A 13366-nucleotide genomic window follows, 5' to 3' on the forward strand; every position below is an offset into this window, starting at 1 on the left:
GGTTCTTAACACTTGTAATATTGTTATACAGATTGCAGGTGGAGTATGTATATTATATGCTTCAAATTAGTGCATTTTGTCCCTTTACTGTTAATAAATATTGTATTCTACATGGAAGTTAATTTGAGAACTCTCAGTTAGAGTTTGCCCCCAACACAGCCACCTACTCAGCTACATGGCTTTGTTTCAAGAGTAAGCTTGTTTGGATCCTTGTGTAGTTTCTGTCTCCAGTACTGTGGGACTACAGATTCCTGCATTTATGCTGCAGATTTGGGGGTGGGGGGGGGGGGAAATGATAACACAATACCATAAACATGAAAGAAAAGAACTTATGTTACTTCCATTTTGATATTCTATATGATTATGTGGAGTATTTATTTGTGTTGAAAATATAAAAACCCCAAATTATTCAGTCTTCTGTATACTTGGTATCCTTATTTTCATTATATTTCACTTTCAACTATTACCATGAAGTCCCGTCATAAATCAGATTAAAGTGAACATAAACAGTAGAATACAGAGCGATTTGAATTTCTTTAAAAATAATATGACTTTTATTAACATATTTTAAATGGTTAATTCATACTTGCTAGAAAAAAATAGCATTATAAATATCCTAGTTTTCACAGATATACTGTAAAAGTTCACTTAGAAATCACCTTATTCCAGTAATATTATACATTTCCTTTCTAATCAGGTATCTTTTGCCTAAAAGGATTTGCAGCTAAGTTATTGGAGAATTAGCCTAAAAACCTGATGAAATTACAATTCATAACTAAAACTAAAGGAGAATAGAGAATACTAAAGAATGAGTGAATTCTCATTTTTCCTTTACTCAATACTGATTACTTTGTCAGAATTTAAATGAGACTAGAGCAGAGTTTAATATATGTCTGAGTTTTAACTTTTCTCATTGTCTGCCCTCCAGTGACTCTATTTTAAAAAAAAATAGATCTTACAAGTATAACCACTGAATATCACATAATATTACTATAAGCATATTTTCTAGGGTCTCTTACTATGCCTGCAACAATCTAATTGTGCATTTTTATGTAAAATAATGTTAACATATTTTTCTATCTAAAATAAAATGATTTATCCTGGCTACATACTCCTGCCAATTATTTGGAATCCAAAATTACGTTGGTGGGCATATGATTATTGCTATCTCCCAGGAAATAAAGATAATCAGATGTGCCTAGAAAACTATGTAGTATTCTGTGATAAAGCTGTGTATTCTGTGTTTACCCATAAATCCTACTGAAATTTCAAACATGACTTTTTAAAAATTTAAATTCAGTTTTTTATTTAAATTTTACTTTATGCTTTGGAAAAGGCAGATTCTTTATCTCTTTGATATGAATGAGAAAACTGACATGCATCAAATAGTGTATGATATGATTATTAATATAATTATTTCCAAGCAGTTATAATTGATGGTACTTGGATTTTATTGGTAAGAAAAATGCTCCATTTGCTTTGTTTACGGCTAGATCTTTGGGGTAAAAATAATAGTTTCTCCATTGTACAATTTTAGCACTTACAAATGAATTAGCTTAATTTCTCTTTGATAATAAAAGGCCTGCTCCATACCTTTCTTTGCCTAGAGGACATTAGCGAATTCTTCTCTCATCATATTTTTCTTGCCCCTGAGCTGGTATTATATCTGCCATGCAATCCAGAACAATCCTTTTCTTTGTGTAAGTGGCAGTATCAAGGATTTATGGCGGCTACTCCCTCCTACTAGCGAGGAGAGCATATGACTCAATATGCTTTAAAATCGAGTATAAATCAAAGTTGGTGAAAGGCAAACTTGAAAAAAATTGCATACGCGTATAAAAACACCCAAACATTTGTGGGGATTTCTCTTTATACTGTCACTAGATGTTGGAGAGCCAAAATGAGAGGAAAGAAAATTACGATCTATAATTTCAACTGACTTCATAGATCTCATCATTAGTGACAGCTGAGATAGCTGAACACTTTTTGATGTGATTTAGAAGAAATCAACTTTCCTCTCTCTGAGAATTTTCTTTTTTACACAGAAAGGGAACTTTTAACAAGAAAGACAGTTGTGCGGAGTGTAGGTCGGAGGCTAGTGTCCAAATTCCAGGTCTGTTGCATACTTACTTGTGATACTTAATACAAGTTACTCAGCTTCTCAGAATCAGTGACCTCCATTTCCATCCCTGGATCCCTGGGTATTGCTATATATCTAAGCATTTCCATTATGGACAAAAGAAAAAAATGCATTATAATAATAACAATGCTGCCAACACATTTTCCTTCAGAAGTTACACCACACTCATAAACACTGTTTTTGAAGAAATAATACTAAGAAGACATGTCATTTCTGAACGGTGAATTATACTCAAAGTCAACAATGGAGGAAGAGTTATATCCATATTCCTTCTGCCAAATAAGGCCTCTCTTTTAGACATCCCAGCACAGTTCCTCTTTTGAAGTGTATGTCTTTATGAAGAGATTAGGGTTAAACATATCCATTTACATTAAAACAGAACTATGTCTTTTGCTTTTGATGGTCCCCACATTTCTATCCTAGGGAATAATGTGATCAAAGCACTTCTCTGCTCTTACTGGATAAACAGTTCAGTGTTTTAGTAAATGGCTTTGTGGTAGGTTATGTCAAGTTCCTAAGATGTCCTATCTAGCAAGGAGTATGACCTGTGGTTGCAAATGGTAGAAATTATTTGTAAACAATAATGATTTGTGTTTTGAAATAGCAGATAAAGAATTGATACTATTCTTAGTTATATTTTGATTGTACAATATTTGTAGTATTTCTACTGTGTTGTACACTATTAGTAATATTTTAGTATTCAATATTAGTAATATTAGTAATATTCATGATGATTTCAGAAGCTGGCACTGATTAGAATTTGATTTTTTGAAATTTTAATGACTGCTATTATTTTTGTCTGTATTACCATACTTTAAGGTGAAATCTGCAGTCGTCAAGCTGCATGTCTTCACTCTTTTTGTCATTTATCCAATAAACATATTTTCAACCTAACTTTTCCAAATATTGAATAGAGAAAAGTAATATTGCAGGAAAACAATAATAATAAGAGTTTGTAATAAAGTGCTATGTCTTAGACTACCCAATATTATCATTTCTAATTCTTTTTAGCTAAAAAAATTAATGGTTTCACATTCCTCTGAATATTTTTTTTCTTTGTCTCCTTGAAACTGAAATTTTGATTTTTTTTACCATTGTTCTGTCATTTCTTGACACTTTAAACTATTCATCAAAATCTACCAGAAAAATATTATCAGTAGATTGAATGCTTTAAAGGGTTCATTTTAAATTAAAAAAATAAAACCAAACATAATTTAATATCCTAAAGATAACAGGCATTGACTTCCTTGTTATTTACAACAGATATTATTTATCTTAGTATAGTTTAATGGATTGGAAGGGGAAAACACAAATAGAGTAAATAAGTGATCTAGTGGTCAATTTTTGTAATCTTGATTTTAATTTGGAAAATTAAATGCATTCCTTATATATAAAGGATCACTGAACATTTTTTCATCAGTAATTTTTAAATATCTGTCCACATCTGTCCTTGAAACTTTTCGTTCATGAAAGAATACATTATTCTCAAGCTGACTTTAAATATTTTTAAAATACTAAAAAAAATATTTTAATGGAAGTACTGAGGATTGAATCCAGGATCTCATGTATGCTAGGCATGCGCTCTACCATTGAGCTAGTCCCCACTCCCAAGCTGACTTTAAATACATAGAGAACTTCCAGTTCTGCTAACTAAGGCAGCCACTGTCTATGTCTTGCACTATCTTATGAATTTCAAATAATATAGTTAAACAAATCTATATAAATATGTTTATTAACCATAAGAATTGTGTTTTTATATTCTGTTACTTTAAAGAAGCCCATCTACCCTTCCCTACTGCTTTGTTCAAATTTGTGTTCATTGCATTGTTATTTTAGTTGATCTATTGACGTTCTTTATAATATAAAGTAGAACTAAGTATCAAGTGAGGTGAAAACTGCTATTCCACTAGCTTTTGCCTTGAGAAATATTCCAGACTACAGATCCAGAGACGGGGATGTCAGTAGGAGCCTGTCAGATTCCCTATGTTTAAGTGTTGAGAGTCTAGAGGAACCAAGGGGGCTAGAGTTTGCAAGGCAGAGTATCAGAGAAAGAGAGCTTCACAGAGAGAGGACTACAGACAACTGTGGTAGGACCCCTAAATATCCAGACAATACTTATAACTCATAAATTTGAGGAATTCTCCTAAGCCACAGAAAAAAAGAAAACACCTGAAAAGATTATCGGAAACAGTACTTATACCCTGCACCAAACCAGGAATAATGCTAATTGCCAAAAGCCAGACTGGAAATTTTCATAATTTATGAGGAATTGGATACAGTGTTCAGAAGTTTTTCTTGGGAGTGTGGAATAATTAGCTCTTTACTAAAAGTTGCTAATGTCTTCCTAACACATCTTAAAAGCAATATCCAAGAATATTAAACAGTTTTAAAGTAACTGAACTCTCTCCCAGAACAAAGCTCAAGAGTATTTATAGGAATACACACTATTTATTCAGCATGATTTAACATAAAAGTAACAATTATTGGCATCAAATAAGTAATTACTAAGCATGCAAACCCAGGAAAATATGAATGAAAACACAATGTATTAAAGTCATAGGATGCAGTTAAAGTAGTACTTTGAGGGAAATTTTTGTAGCACTAAATGCCTTTATTGTAAAGAAGAAAGAAAAGAGTGGTCTTACATTAAGAAGTCAGCCTTTCTTAAGTAAAACTTCTTTAAAAAGAGAGAAAAATAAACTCCAAACAGAACAAAAGAAAAATAAAGATCAGATATAAAAAACAGAAAAAATAATTTAAAAAATCAGTAACATCACAAGATGTTTTTGGATAAGTTCAGTATAAATTGATAAACCTCTGGTAAGAGTAATAAAAAAAAAGGCTAGAGAAATTATAAGAAATAGCAATATGAGAAATGAGACAAGTGAAATCATTACAGATACTCCAGATACTGAAATAAGAATATGGGAATATTACAAGGAAAGTAATAATCTTTCATAATATGAATATTATGCAGATAAATTGTACAACCTTAATGAAATGGACATAACACTTGAAGGACACATACTCTCAAAACTCACTCAAAAATAATGTGAATAAATTGATATCTATTGTCAAATGAAAACATCTGAATTTAGGGAGAGATTTTTTTTCAAAAGAAAGGCTACTGCAGTAAGAATACCCTGATTTCAGAGAACTGCAACTATCATAAATCAAGCCAAAAAAAAAAAAAAAAGCCTTTTCTATCTTCATTCTATCATCAGTAAAGAGGGATAAGCAAAGACAAGCAAGATGTTTTAAAGGGAAGTTGGGCAGCAAAAGAAAATGTCTAATGAAGTCAGATAAGAAAAATGTCTCACTGTGGTCAGTTGATTCTCAGGATAAATTGATGAGACAGACTGTTCCACTTTTTATAGCTTGCTAAGGCTTGGGAACAAAAGGAGTTCAGGAGATAGTAAGGAGAAAAGCCTAACCAAAGTTTGGTTAAAACAAAGAAGACAGTAAGAAATGGGCAATTGTGAGCACATTATGAAAGAAATTGAACTTATAGTTAAAATCATTTCACAAAGAAAACTCCAAGTTAAGATGGCTTCACTGGTGAATTGTTACAAACATTTATAAAAGAAATAATTCTGATGCTAGATTTTTTTATAAAAAATTTAAAGAAGTTAGAATACTTATCAAGTTATTCTGTGAGACCATTATATTAATTATTATTCTAAAAAAAATTCAGGAAAGGACATTAAAAGTATATTTCAATCCAAAATCCCTTATGAATATATGCACACAATTTTCTAAAACAATTTTAACAGATCAAATGCAAGATTATATAAAAGGAATAATACTTCATGACCAAATGGAATTTATCCCAAGAATGCAAGGTTGATTTAACATTCAAAACTCAATTGATGTTAGAGCATCAGGAACTCTAATTCATTACTAGTGGGAATGCAAAATGGTAAAGCTACTTTGGAAGACAATTTGCTAGTTTCTTACAAAACTAAACAGTCTTATCATATCACCAATCAACTGCACTCTTACTTATGTGCGCACCTGGTTTGAAAATGTATATCTACACAGTAATATTCACATGAATGTTTATATCAACTTTATTTTTAATCACCAAAAATTGAAAGAAGCTAAGGTGTCCCTCAATAGGGTAATGGATAAGCAAACTGTAGTCAGTCCTTACAGTGAAAGACTATGAGCAATAGAAGGATTGAGCTATTAAGCCAACCAAAAACATTAATGAATGTTAAATGTATATTGATATTTGAAAGAAGCCACTCTGAAAAGGCTCTGTACTCTGTGATTTGAATTATATGACATTCTAGAAAAGGTGAAAATATAGAGATGCTGAAGAGATCAGTGTTTGACAGCAGGTTGTTGAATGGTGAAGCACAAGGGAATGAAAATATTCTGATTCAGTATGATACTCTAATTGTAATTACATGACCCTATTTATTTGGATTATCCATAGATCTTTTCAGCAAAAAGAGTGAAGATTAATGTATACAAATTATATAAAACATTTAGGGAGTAAAGGGAAATCCCACCATGCAAAAGAACTGTAGTAACAAAAGAAACTAATTGTATTACAAATATATGAAATCTCCACAACAAAGGGATTGGTATAAAGACTGCTACCTAAATAACTTTGGAAATGAGTGTAGTCTGGAAGATTAAAGACAAAAGGAGCTGTATATAAGTATTGTACTTTAGTTGATAAAGTTGTTTAGTGCTTTCCTAGGAGGGTAAGGTTAACAAATCTGAAACTGCTGTACCTATATACTAAAGTCAAACAATTAAGTAAATGGATGGTGGATGGTGGGAGCCACATGTCTTACCGAAGAGGTTACAGATTAACAAAGAGAGAATGCAGGATGAATTACATAGTAAGGATTAGAGTTGGGGACATCAGCATGAAGGCAAATTTAGCTTAAAAGAAATACAGATGGAGAGAGATCTATACATGTGGGTTAGTATACACATATGCATAACCTTGTTCTGTCAGCTGAGAAGACCTAGAAGTAATGACACTGTAGTAGCAACGAGCACACGTGGCATTCACATCTTGGTTTCTAATGTTTATCTCCAATAACGGAAATAAGGGGTGCTTGGGGAAATGATTGATTTTAGGACTGAGGCAGGAGTTACATAATCTTCCCCTAATTGATCTGTAGATTCAGTATAATGGCAATCAATATTAAACAGTCTTTCTTTTTTTTAGAAGTATAGGCAAGCTGATTCTAAAATTCATATGGAAAGGCTAAATTTGTTGAATAGTCAAAGCAGCATTTTAAAAGAAGTATGAAGTTAATGGAAAGCACTACCTTTTTTCAAGATTTATTTCGAGACTCTTTATAGTAATCCAGACAGTGTATTGTTGGCATAAAAACAGGCAAATATATCAAGAGAACAGAATAGACAGTCCAGGATATCAATGTACACAAAACTATTTTTGGAGAAAGATGCAAAGGCACTTCATTGGATAAAGAATAACCTTTCAACAAATGGTTTTTAAACAATTGAATAACTATATATAAGAAAAAATGAACTTTGATTTGTATCTTACATCGTATACAAAATTTAATTTCTTAATTCCATCAACAAAACCATTCCTGCCTTACTCTGACACATAGCACAGTGCCTTGTCCAGAATAGATGCATAATAACATTTCCTCAGTGCTGAACAAATAAATATCCCCATTTGAGAAAATGTACTTGGTATCTTGAGAATTTCTTTTGCCTTGTTTGTTTGCTTTGGTTGTGTTTACCTAAAACTTCTAAGTGCACCTTTCCCTAGACTTCAGAAGCCTAGGGAAATCAGCATCCAAGGCATTCTTTTGAATCTATAAGCATGCATTCAAAAGAACTTGTTTAAAATGTGGTAATGTGGTGTTTGATGGGGCGCTCAGAGAAAGCCATTATGTGTCATTTGCTATAAAATCACTCTTTCTCCCAGGCTTCACCATGATGCAGTTTCAGAATGGCTCTTATTAAATGAGTGAGGATACTGAATGACGTATTTGTATCTTTGTTGATAACCATAAAATATTTAGGATTGTGTCCATGTGTCATTGACTGACAATTATATTTAAATTTAAGTTAGCTGGCATGAGATACTTATTTTCTCCATGCTCATATATTATTATAATCATCTGCAGCATTTTCATTAGTTTATTTTCATGCCTTATCACTGTGAAAAATTAAGTCTGCAAGTTTGTTTTCTTTAAAGGTTGTGCTGCTTTTATCTGTAAAAATTCTTGGAGTGATTGAATACACAGTACAGAACGATTCCTTCCTTTGTATAAAGCATTTTTAAACACAAGATTAAATGTATTCTTAAGAACAAATATATTAAATATGTAAGTCTCTGGATATATTTGTATATGGAAATAGACATAGCTGTGTAGCTATATGGGTAAAATGTTCTGGATTAACAAAGATAAAACCCATCAGAAGGTTGTATTTCCTGATTCTAAAAATTAATCTCAACCCACAAAATTTGAAATGTGGCACTTATAATATATTTTTGTGCTGTTCTGTTAATGATTACCAGGGCACTAGGATTACTGAAATATCATGTTTTTTAATTTGAACATTTTATATCAATCATGAAGAAAAGAATGTGTTGATAGTGTGAGAAGAAACATGTTTTCAAACCAAAACTCTGGAGGTTCAAAGAGCATGTAGATCTGCCTCCTCGGGCTTTTTCACAAAAGAGTTGTTTTCAGAGCATTTATTTATTCATTAACACATCTTTAATATGTTGTATATATTAAAAATGCTTCAGGTACTAGAACCTTTAAGGTTTTGCCCTTAAAGAGTTCATAGTGTAAAAAAATATGCATAGGATGTTTTAAAGTTCATAAATAAATCTTACATTCATTTTTATTTTTTATCAGTTACATAGTAACAGTGTCTCTATAAATAAAAGGACAGAAAATCATCATGTTTCAATGAGAAGTAAATGAAGTAAAATAAGTATGTACCCCTAAAATTCAGTACAGAACTCTAGAAGGTTAAACAATATTATCAGGCTATTATCTCCAACAGCTAACCACATCTTGAGTTAGTGCCCCATTTAGTAAGAATGATCTATCTATCTAGGGCAGTGTAATCAAGAGAAGAATTAATAAAATATTTTACTAAAGCTTCAATTTGTATTTTCCAGCCTAGTCTAGAGAAGAAAAGTTTGAATTGTCTCTTCATGCTTACACAACAATTGTCTTGTCCTTCAATTTCTTATGATGATCAGAAGGGCTCAATTCTGCATCCCAGTGGTACCTAAATGGCTGTTCACTCCTGTTTCAACAGGTCCCCTGGACAGAATCTGTCTGCTTCCCCTCTCCTTGGCCTTTTAAAAATTATTTTCTTTCAATTTCTCACACTCAATCTCTTCTTGTCATGTTGTTAGTCTTTCAGCTCCATCAGATTTATGAAATCCTGGAGTACAAAATGAGAAAGAAGAAAAGTTGCTTTCAGAGTTCTCTACCCACAGTATGCAATAATTTTAAGATAATTAGATATTTCACACTGCTCAGATTAGCATTTTTGTAGGCATCTCCTGTTCTACATTATGCTAAAGGAGTATTCATTAGTTATTGTTTCATCATATACATATAAATCACTGATGTTTTAGCAGAAAATGATTAAATACAGCAAATTAAATACCTACAACACCAACAGAATGTGTCAAAGAGAAAGTGACCTCTCAGGAAATCACGAAAGACCAGTATCACAGGAAGCTACCTCTGAAAATCTCAGCTGCGTTTTAGCAGTAAAGCAAGCGTTGAGCATCAGTTTATCAGAAAGCTGATGCAAAAAGCCTCATCTGCCATTTACACATGTGTCTGTCTACTGTTCTTTAGGTAAAATAATGGTTTATCCTTCTCTTTCCCATAAATCTAGTCACTCTCAAGGGGAAGAGATTGCACCAGGGCATGGATATCAGAAGGTAAAGATCATGGGGAACTACTTTAGAAGATGCCTATGACAGGTATTTTTCAGAATAGCTTTTAAATGATTCCATTCCTTATTTTCTCACCTGCACTTTGAGTTGTGTTCACAGATCTTAAGCTAGAATGTTTTGTTTTCTGTTTTTGTTGTGTTACAAGCCATTCAAGCATCTAGCAGATTTAGAAGGCAGTGGATTATTTGGAGCCATAAGTAGTATCATCAGGTCAATTTCAATCCTGCTATTTTTCTGTTTATTGAAGCCACTGAAATGTAGTTTTAAAATGTCTCTTTTCAGCTTTATATTTAGCTCAATGTAGCCTCCAAGCATAAGCTATAGCCTGTAAGATGGACTTTGTTGGTCTATGGCACATTATACTTAAGGCCAACTCTTAACCACACTAGAGCTTTAAGATTGTTGCAGCAGCCATGTTTCTTTTGGACTGCTCAGGAGTCCAGCCTGTAAGGAGCTCCAAAGTCATCATTCTGTCCTAAGTAAAAAGCTGAACAAACTGAAAAATCAGCAACTGCTCTTTGATATGTCTGAGAAGTTACACCCCAGGGCAAAGCACTGCTTCCCAAACTGAAGCAGCAAACAAGCAGATACAAAGAATCATCATGCAGAGAACCAGTATCAGAGTAGGAAACCTAAACTGTAATTGATGATTGCTGGAGGCTCAGAGTGGTCAAATTTGAGAGTTAGCAACTCCAGTGGAACCCAGTCAGAGGGGAGCTCTCAAACTTTTGTGAGTTTTATCTCCAGGACCTCTTCCAGGTTCTCACAGTGAAGATTAAAAACAAAAACAAAAACAAAAACAAAAACAAAAACAAAAAACACATATATTCAATATCTTGTAATAAACTATTATGTAAAAGAAAAAAGAAAAGAAAAGAAAAAAAAATCCCTCCAGTTTTTGGCAGGGATTAGAGAAAAGTAACCAATTTGAAATGTGCCAGAACATTCTGTTCTTCTTAACAAAGCCTACCCTCAAGCAAAATTATTTCATCACAACCTGATCCACTGAGGTTTTATCAGAGCCTAACCAACCTGGGGAAAAGGAAATAAATATCCAACTCCAGGCCTCCCTAGCCATCCTGTCCCACCTAAAGAGGTGAGGAAAAAGAAAAATAAAACCAACTGAGAAGCACTAGTAAAGTTCACAGATCAGGGCGCAGGCTACTAAAGTGACTGAGAACCCAATCATAGCCTAGGAAATAGGTCCCCTCCTCCTACGCCTTACCGCTGCATTAATAAAGGCCTATTTACTTCAGTTCCTTTTAACCCATATATCATGTCTGTGTTTCAACAAAAAAATTAATAAGGCATAATAAAAGGAATAAAGCACAGTTAGAAGAGGCACAGCAAGCATCAGAAACAGACCCAGATATGATAGAGATGTTGGAATTATCAAATCATGAATTTAAAACACTACTTCCCTCTAATTTTTGTGATTAATATGCTGAAGGTTCTAATGGAAAGGGTAGATAATATGCAAGAACAGATGGAAAATGTAATCAGATATGGAAATTCTAAGAAAGACTCAAAAAGAAATGCAAGAGATAAAAGAAAAAACACCATAATAGAAATAAAGAATGCCTTTTGAGGAACCCTTTAGTAGACTGGACATGATTATGGAAAGAATTTTTGAGCTCAAGGATATAAAAATAGAAAATTCTACAATGGAAACAAAAATAGGGAAAAAAAAAAAACCCACAATATCCAAGAACTGTAGGACAGCTTCAAAAAGTATAATATACATTCCATTCTGGGAATGCCAGAAAAAAAGAGAAAGAAAGAAAGGAACAGAAGCAATATTTGAAACAATAAAGAATGAGAGTTTCCTTGAAATTAATGTCAGACACCAAAGCACATATCTAGAAAGTGTAGAGAATACAAAGTGAGATGAATGCCAAAAGAACTACACCCAGGCATATTATATTCAAACTTCAAATAAAGATAAAGAAAGATAAAGAAGAAAATCTAAATTAAAGATAAAGAAAAATCTTGAAAGAAACCAGCAGAGGTTTGGTGGGGGAAGCACCTTACCTATAGAGAAGCAAAGAAAAGAATTAATTCAGCTTCTCAGAAACCATGCAAGGAAGAAGACTGAAAATATTTTAAGTGTTATGAGAAAAAAATTATGAATCTAAAATTCTGTATTGCCTGAAATTCTCCTTTAAAAGTAAAGAATAAAGATTTTCTCAAGCAAAAATTGAGGGAATTTGTTGCCAATAGACCCGCCTTTCAAGAAATGTTAAAAGTTCCTCAGAAAAAGGAAAATTGTATGTCAGGAAGTTGAATTTATATAAAGAAAATAAGAGCATTAAAGGAGGAATAAGTGAAAGTGAAATAAAAACTTTTATTTTTCTTAACGGATCTAATAGATAACATTTTTAAAAATAATAGCAACTATATATGTAATGATTATAGTTTACGTATAAGTGAATTAAATGATAGCAATGATATAAGGGATGGGAAGAAGGAATTAAGAATATTTTATTATTATAAGTTATTTGCTCTGCACAAGAAGAGGTATAGTGTTATGAAAGTACACTTGGATTAGCTGTAATGTACATTGCAAATTCAAGGGCAATCACAAAAAAGGGGGAGGGGAGCATAATTGATATAAGATAGAAACTGAATGATACTAAATGCTCAGTTATAACCACAAAAGGCAGAAGATAATAGAAGACAAGGATAGGAATAAACAGCAAAAGCAACAAGTACAAAACAGTAATAAAATGACTGATTATCAGTAATCACTTAATGGTCTGAATACACCAATTAAAAGACAGAAATTGCCAAAATGGATGAAAAAAACAAAACTCAGTTATATATTGTCTAGAGGAAACCCACTTTAAATATAAAGACACAGAGATTAAAAGTGATGCAAAATGTATTTCACACCCCAACTTAGAATATGTACAGAAGTTTAAAGTATATCTAGTTAATATATTCTTTCTCCTAAGCACCCACATCTCAATAATTATATTGGAGATCAAGATGAGGGAATTTTTGTTCCTAATTGCTTGAAAGTTTAGAATAATATTTTTAAAATAGTCCATTTAGGTACTTTTTATTAAAGAAAAATATTTTCTTCATGTCTTCTGTTTTCACTTGGCTGTGCTCCTCTTTTTAAGGGCACCAATGGAGTTGTTTTGTTTTTTTATTGAATTATAGTTGATTTACAATGTTGTGTTAGTTTTAGGTGTACAGCAGGGATTCAGTTATACATATACATATATATTCTTTTCCATTATAAGTTATTACAAGATATTGAATATAATTTCCTGTGCTATACAGTA

Source organism: Camelus dromedarius, chromosome 2 (genome assembly GCF_036321535.1).
Source record: "Camelus dromedarius isolate mCamDro1 chromosome 2, mCamDro1.pat, whole genome shotgun sequence".
Classification (NCBI taxonomy): Eukaryota; Metazoa; Chordata; class Mammalia; order Artiodactyla; family Camelidae; genus Camelus; species Camelus dromedarius.